Here is an 8,422-nt window from a genome sequence, read left to right as displayed (position 1 = left end):
TCCCTGTGGACTCCCATCTTTGATTCCACCTCTATTTAATGCTTTTAACAGTTGCCCCTCCTAAAGATACTTTAGTGTCTGCTGGACTTTCTGGGCCACTAAATTAAGAGCTTCCTACAATGGAGGCCAGCTATATCTTCATCAATCCCATTTCTTCTTTCTGGGAACATAGGGAGACCCCATTTTTCAGTCTTCCTTGCTGTTAGAGTGAGACTATATGTTTGGGTTCTGACTGATGGAATTGGGTGGAAGTATTGTAAGCAACTTGCAAGACTGGTCTTTTAAAATATTTGATGAGCCTCCAGTGCACTTTTCACCTTCTGTGGACAGAGGCCAGAATCACAAGATAAAAGGAGCCTGGATTTCAGACTAACAACTTGTAGGAGAGCTACCCAGGAGAGCTGCTGACCCACTTTGGAAATTGTGTGAGTGAGAAATAAACTACTAGTACATTAAGCCACCGAGATTTGGGGATTACTTGTTATTGCAAAGCAGCCTCACTTACCTTGACTAACACAATTCCTAAGGTAGAGGGGGGGCATGCATCATTCATTTTTTTATTCCCCTGGGGATCAGTGCTTTGCACGTCTTTCCAAAGTGGGATGAAGAGTAAATAAAATAGTTGTCATAAACATATATTTTCACCTAAGGAAAGACCGAAATCCCCTTAAGAACAACATCTGTATTTTCTGTGAACATGAGATTAATGATTTAACATATGTGTGTCTCTGATATTTGCTGGCCGACTTCAGCAACGAGATTGAGGGGAAAGCGGGGTGGAAACAGTTGCCAGGCATTCTCCCCACAGTTGGCTGGCCTGCTCCTTCTGGATGTGGCTTAACTGTCACCTTCAGAGCAAGGTCTTCAGGGCTCACCATGCTACAGGAATACTCACCTGTTTTCTAATATTATTCTCTGTCTTAGCAGTTATCTTCATAGAATTTACCTCAGGTACTTCCCTGGTGGTCCAGTGGTTAAGACTCCACCCTTCCAATGCAGGGGGCACGGGTTCAATCCCTGGTCAGGGAACTAAGATCCCACAACCTGCGCGGCCAGAAAAAAAAAAAAAAGAATTCACCTCAGATTGTAATTATTTGCCTGGTTTGTTTGAATTCCAGATTAGACTGGAACTTTGTAAAGGAACCACATCCGTCTTGTTCACTGTTGTTTCCAGGTACCTCGGGCATGTCTGGCTCACGGTAGTGCACACTCGTGATGATTGGTAAGGAAGGAGAATGAAGAAGCCCCGAATAAAAAAAAAAAAATCATTGTAGGGTGGAGGCAAATAGCTCACACTTCCAAACCTCAAAGTCACAGTTGTACACAGTAAAATAACCAATGAAAAGGCAAAATTATGTTCCATAAAATACATTTAAGAAGAAAGGTGGCTTCCCTGGTGGCGCAGTGGTTGAGAGTCCGCCTGCCAATGCGGGGAACACGGGTTCGTGCTCCGGTCCCGGAGGATCCCACATGCCGAGGAGCTGCTGGGCCCGTGAGCCATGGCCGCTGAGCCTGCGTGTCTGGAGCCTGTGCTCCGCAACGGGAGAGGCCACAGCAGTGAGAGGTCCGCGTACCACAAAAAAAAAAAAAAAAAAAGAAAGGAACATGACTGAAGCACTAAAAACATGACCATATAACATGTTTAAAAGCAGGTGACTTTACATCTATAGGAGGAAATCTTAGTTAACTGGAAAAATCATTCAACTCAACATAATTCCGCAAAGAGTCAAAATAAATGAGACAGGACTAGTCATTCTTTCACCAATTCAGCAGTTCATTTCTCAACAAATATTTACTGTGTATCTAGAAGATATAGAATATTTTTCTGGAAGTTGCTGGGAATTTTAAGTAGCAGATAACATCCTCCTCTTTCTCTTCCTCTACACTGACTTATAATTGAAAACATTCAAGAAAAGTGGCCTTGCCTCCTGTTTCCACCTGAGACCAGGTGCCATAGTTCTCTCTATTCCCATTGTGGGTCCTTTGTTGTACCTGACATAGAACTCCAAGGCAAGTGACTTGGGCCTCTCACTGTTGTGGCCTCTCCCGTTGCAGAGCACAGGCTCCGGACACACAGGCTCAGCCGCCATGGCTCACGGGCCCAGCCGTTCCACGGCATGTGGGATCCTCCCAGACCGGGGCACGAACCCGTGTCCCCTGCATCGGCAGGCGGACCCTCAACCACTGCGCCACCAGGGAAGCCCCAAGGCAAGTGACTTTTATACTAAGCACGACTCCAGGTCTTCAATCCTCACTTCCATCTACCCACACCTCCCTTTATAATCATTTCATGAAAAGATGCAATGCATTTCACATAGAAAAGACTCAGTCAATGTGTGCTATACAGTGAAACAATCACACCCATGGAGTTCGCTTTTCTGTGGATTTCCCCTCCTGGAGAGAACATGTCCCCCCTGTCTTGTCCCCCCACCTGGAATGTGTCCTCCGTATCGCTCAGTTCCTGCAGTCTGTGGGCCACAAGCCAGTAGTACTTCCTGAAACTCTCATGATCGCTAGGCCATTTTCAAGCCACTTCCAGGCTGTCTTCAGACTTGCCCAAATTGCTGCCTGCCCCCCTTACCCCACCCTGAAACAGCAGTTCCATCCAAACCTGGGGCAAGGTAGGCTCTGAGAGATGGAGCCTTGTTTTCCCTTGCACTTGAGAGCTGTCTATCTCAAGTGTAAAGCCAGTTGAATATTTCTGTTGAGTTTTTTTAACTCCAGTGATTCAAATGTGTTCCCTAAGAGGCAGCTCAGTGAAGCAGAAAGAGCACTGAATCAGCAGTCCAGAAAATGTGGTGGTTTCATGTCCTGGGTCTGCCTCTGTGTGATCTAGAGCACACAGGGTCTTAACCTCTCTGGGTTGGACCAGAAGGTCATCACCTTTTACTCTAAAAAACCCATGAGTGTGTTTTTCATCCTAACAGTATGGGTTCTATTGACCAATATATGGTATTATCTCTTGGGAGAAAACAGTTTGCTGATATAGCAGGTGTCTAAGAGTTCTGCCTGCTGAATTGTCATCAAAGCAAGACAGAGTCCCACAGTTGTCGGCTGTCCAATAAGGCTCCATGGAAATATTTAATACAATGAGGTGTTTCTTTGATGTTTCTTGGTCTCAGTCTTTGCTTGACTCTTGGAGCTTTGTTTCTATGAAGGCTTTTCTAGCAAATAAGAATGTTTACATCAGTAAGTCCTAAGGCATTATTTAAGTTCAACAAATAGCACTTTTGAGTGGAAGCAGATTTGAATGGCTAGAATTTATTTGCCTTTGCGATGATAATTAGCTGTATAATTCACTTCTTTTTTCGGGTTAGTACTGAAATCCTATGTCCTTGGACTGGGATTAGATTCCCTAATGATTCAAATGGCTGTTCAGAGATTATCTCCGCTTCACTGTGGAGACGGGCATCTGAAGGATACTTTCCCTCAATTCTTGAATATGAAGTAACAGCACTTACAAATCCTTCATTAAATAACCATTTAGCATCAAGGTCATGAAACAAAGGACTCAATCAATCTTTTAAAGATAGGCTTTTTTTAAGAGCAACATTCATTGTCATTATCATAACTACTTCTGCTAACAGGAAGGGGAAACATCACTACCTAGTTTCTTCCTGCCAAGCAGTAAGTTGCTTCAGCACGTTCTCTATTCAGAATGGAAAGGTTTTACTAAGTCAAAGAGGCTTAGTAAAAGGTGACAGGTGACTGGGGGTGATCTCTGCTTTGAATTCCAGGAGATGGCTGCCCTGTCTCCGTTGCCTCAGGTGGGTTGATCTGGGGACAGATTCCCCAGTGAGCCTGCCCTGTTTGTTCTTTTGTTCCTTGAGCAGCAGTCCAGAGCTGCTGGTGATGCTGGTCCTGTGCAGGGAGAAATCACTCTCTCTCCCTCAACACGCATCAGGCAAAATAATCAGATATCAATTACTTGGCAAGTGAGGATGATATAATTGAACTTGACTGTGTGGCTTGCTCAATTTCTGTAGCTTTAGGTTGGCATTTATCTAGTCCTGCAGCAGCAAGCTCTTCTCCCATGAACGGCTGTTAATTAGAATGGTTTTGTTTTCCTTAATGGATTGATAATTCTTCCTCTTACATTTAAAAATAATTTTAAAAGTTCCTTTCCTCGGGAGAGATGGCATAAACTGAAGGGGATAGTGGTAAAAGTCAGGCATTGGATGTTTCTAACGTAGGATTTTTCTAACAGCATTTTTCTAATGCTATTAATCTAGAAAGCCTCCAGACATTTCACAGTGGTGTTTCAAGGGATCCCACCATCTGCCTGTGTCTCAGGCTCAGTGAATTACTTAGCAATGCTTTTAGGAGGCAGATTCGGACATGGTGCTGCTGTTTTTATATTTTCCACGTGCTGTGTAATTGACCAGTGTAGTCACCCTCCTCTTCTTCTAATGTAGGATCCAGTGGGTCCCCAGGTACTCATGCCAGCATGTCAAGATGACGTGATAAATCACCTATGTTTACTCTGGCCTCTTCTTCGATCTCACAGAAAACTTGGGGGACTAAGGAGCTACAACTTGTTGGCCCGTTTTCTCCTCTGTTCTTTTCCTATAAGAAATGGTATTTTAGTGGGCTTAATATGTGCCAGGAACTACTTCAAGGGCTTAACATGCATTCACTCCTTTTATCCTCACCACAGCCCTATTGGGTAGGGACTCTCATGGTTCCCATTTTGGTGGGGGGTGGGGGGCGGAGTAGGGCACGAGGCATATGGGATCAGGGATTGAACCTGTCTCCCCTGCATTGGAAGCAAGGAGTCTTAACCACTGGCCCGCCAGGGAAGTCCCTTGACCCCATTTTAAAGATGAAGTAGGGGCTTCCCTTGTGGCGCAGTGGTTGAGAGTCCGCCTGCCGATGCAGGGGGACACAGGTTCGTGCCCCGGTCCGGGAGGATCCCACATGCCGCAGAGCGGCTGGGCCCATGAGCCATGGCCGCTGACCCTGCGCGTCCGGAGCCTGTGCTCCGCAATGGGAGAGGCCACGTCAGTGAGAGCCCCGCATACCGCAAAAAAAAAAAAAAAAAAAAAAAAGATGAAGTAGTTGAGATACAGAGGGTCTAAGTAACATGTCCAATTTCATAGTAGATGGCAGGGTCAGGATTCAAACCCAAGCTCTCTGACTCCAGTGCCCATGGTCTTTACCATTTCACGAAATTAGTGAGCAGACACTAAATTCCAGCCATGTGATGACAGTAGGAGTATCAGTGATATAAAGATCCTTGGGGAAAACCCATATATATGGTCTTAAGCATTCAGGTCATTTGCCTCTAGAGATTGCTTTAGTTTGCACTAAAAAACAAGAACAGAAAAAGACAAAACAAAACAAAACAAAAAACTGAAAACAAAGCTAGACTGCATTGCTTAGTCCTTGAAATCTACCCTCTACCCTCAGCCCAGATCTTCTGCTACCTGCTTATCTGCGAAGCTCACATCTCTTCATAGTTGTAACCTGTATCTTCCACACTCAAGTTAGAATGCATCCTTTCTCCAGATTCCTGGTCCTCGAGGAAATGAGCTCATCTATTTGGTTCTTCAAGACCCTCCGCTGGGTTCTTTCCATAGGATGCACAGGCAATCCTGACTCCCTCCCCTCTTTCCTGATGGGCTGCTGGCTTTCTCTCCCACCTCAACTTTCTGCAAACTAAACATCTCATCTCCTATGCTCTCTTTTTCTTTGATTATCCACTGTTTATCCCCAACCTAAACAGAAAGAAGCCCAAACGCTAACGACCCAATCCAGGGTAACTGAGGGTCGCATGCTGGGGTCTATGACCCGGTCGTCTCTCCGCCTTCTGGGTGTCCTTGGTCTACCTGCTCCACTGCCTCTCCCATCTGCAATGCAGATGCCCCGGGGAGGTCTATAAAGGGAAAGAAAAGCTGAGCACAACCAGAGACCAGGAGGGGCCTCTCTAAATGGAAAATTAGGGCATCTTCTCAAGTCTATGACATCACTGTTGCCATTAAAGAACAACAAACTCTTGTCCAGAATCTCAGGCAGGAACTTGAGTGGAGTTTCTAGCGCATGACACAGGAAGCTAGTTTAATTCAGACAAATAGGGGCAAACCTAGACTAAATCAGAGAATGTTTAAAGGAATATATGTCTCACAAGCAATGTCAACTTACTGTATTTAAAACTGAACTTGTCATTTCCAGCTAAAACACCTGTTTGCCCCCCAGTCTTCGCACCCGCTGGCTTCCTTGATTTCTCCTTTTCCTTTACACCCTGTCAGCAGGTCCCGCCAGGGCCACTTCTTTTTTTTTTTTTTTTTTAGTTTCTGCTTTACAACAAAGTGAATCAGCTACACACATACATCTGTTCCTGCCAGGGCCACTTCTAACAGGTACCCTAAATCTTTCCATTCATCTCCATCTCCATGTCCACTTCCCTCGTCCGTGCCACCATCACACTCACTTGTACTCACCCACCCGCCTCCTAACTGGTCTCCCTATTTCTCTTTGCCCCTCCACGTCCATTCTCCACACAACAGCCAGAACAATCTTTTGGAAACATATATTGGATCCTGTGACTAGTCTGTTTAATGCCCTTCAAAGTCTCCCGATTGCAGGTGAAATAAAACTCAAACTCCTTGCAGGGCTCTGAAGTTCTGGACACTGCTGACTTTTCTGACCTCATTACATGCCAGTCCCTGACTTGGTCCCCAAACCGCAGCCACACCAGACTTTGTCTCCTCGTTGCCCTCAACTGTGGGTCCCCGCACTGGCTGTTCCCTTGGCCTGGAAGACTCTTCTGCAGGAATCACGTGGTTGGCTCCACATCATTCATGCCTCAACTCGGATGGTATCTAGAAAATCACAACGTGCTACAGATTTGAACAGCGTTGGATGGCAGTATGTTTCCTAAGTGAGCTCTGAGTGAGAGTAAGAATTCACTGATGAACGCAGCTGAAGAGCATCTATGCAGAGAGGCCTCCTCTGACCTCGAGTCTAAACTATCCAATGTTTACGAAGAAGATGTGGTACATATACACAATGCAATATTACTCAGCCATAAAAAAGAATGCAATGATGCCATTTGCAGCAACGTGGATGGACCTAGAGATTATCATACTAAGTGAAGTCAAAGACAAATATCATATGATATCGCTTATATGTAGAATCTAAAAAAATGATACAAGTGAACTTATTTACAAAATAGAAATAGACTCACAGACATAGAAAACAAACTTATGGTTACCCAAAGGGGAAAGTGGGGGGATGGATAAATTAGGAGTTTGGGATTAACAGATACACACTACTATATATAAGATAGATAACCAACAAGGAAGGACCTACTGTATAGCACAGGGAACTATATTCAATAGTTTGTAATAATCTATAATGGAAAAGAATCTGAAAAAAGAATATATATATATATAACTGAATCGCTTTGCTGTACACTTGAAGCTAACACAGTATTGTAAATCAACTGTATTTCAATGAAAACTAAAAAACAAAACAAACTACCCAGTGTTTTGTCACATTCTTGTGATTGGCTTTCTTCATAGCACCTGTGGCCACCTGGAATTATCTTGTCCACTTATGGATGAGAGCCCTCTGGTTCTTGCCTCAGGGCCAGGCCATGGCAAAGCATAAAGTTTATTTATTGTGTGAAGTTTGTAAACAGTAGCAAGGCACACAAAGGGCCTGAGAACAGGGAGCACTTCGTTTCCTTCTTGGCTTTCCATTAACTAGCTGTGTCAACTTGGAAATGCTGCTTCAACTTTTTCTTCACCTGAGCTTGGATGATAATGGAGATTCTTTTAAGGCCTAAGTTCCATAACAAGTAGGAGGAAAAGACCTAACTAGGTACAGTAACTTGCTGCTGGGCCTTTCCCAAATCGATGGGAATAGTTATTAGGCCCTGAAATGCTTCATGAATCAAGGGAAACTTAGCTTACATTCCTATAGTTTTAAAAGTCCTGTGCATTGTTTTCTAATCCTTTCTAAACTGTTCTCTGTGTAAGGCATAGATAGTACCACTCAACCAATCACAGAACTTTCTATATTAAAACAAATTCATTTCTCACCAGTGCTAGAGGGTGGGATGTTGATTAAAGTGAGTTCTGAGTTAGTCTGTGACTCCATCAATGAGCATGGCTGAAGAGCGTAGTAATGAAAGGCCTCCTCATCATCTGAGTCTCTCACTTCACAGGTGGAAAGCTGGGCTCTAGGAGTTGTTATGAAATACAGGGGCAGACCTAGAATCCAGGTCTCTCACTCCCAGGAGCTGTCCTTTCTTCTGTACCTCACTGCTGCCAGCCATCCCTGGCAGAGCCACCTGGGCTCATGCCTTCTCAGTGGGCTCTGCTGAGGCTCAAACAAGGCTCTGATTCTTTCAGCTGATAAAGGTTTGAGTGGCTACTCTCCCAGATACTGTTCTCTCTCTCTCTCTCTCTCTCTCTCT

General features: G+C 44.5%; 1 long non-coding RNA gene across 1 annotated transcript in view; it reads right to left on the bottom strand.

Annotated features, from left to right (window-relative positions):
* Positions 1–937: 937 nt before the first annotated feature.
* The window catches only part of LOC132481144 (uncharacterized), a 148,397-nt gene continuing 140,912 nt past the window's right edge, over positions 938–8,422 (bottom strand). Inside the window, exon 4 of the long non-coding RNA XR_009530778.1 lies at positions 938–1,044. This is a non-coding gene — a long non-coding RNA (uncharacterized LOC132481144). The remainder of the gene's footprint in view (positions 1,045–8,422) is intronic.

This window comes from Mesoplodon densirostris, chromosome 20 (genome assembly GCF_025265405.1).
Source record: "Mesoplodon densirostris isolate mMesDen1 chromosome 20, mMesDen1 primary haplotype, whole genome shotgun sequence".
Taxonomy (NCBI): domain Eukaryota; kingdom Metazoa; phylum Chordata; class Mammalia; order Artiodactyla; family Ziphiidae; genus Mesoplodon; species Mesoplodon densirostris.
This window is presented reverse-complemented; position numbering and strand designations above follow the sequence as displayed.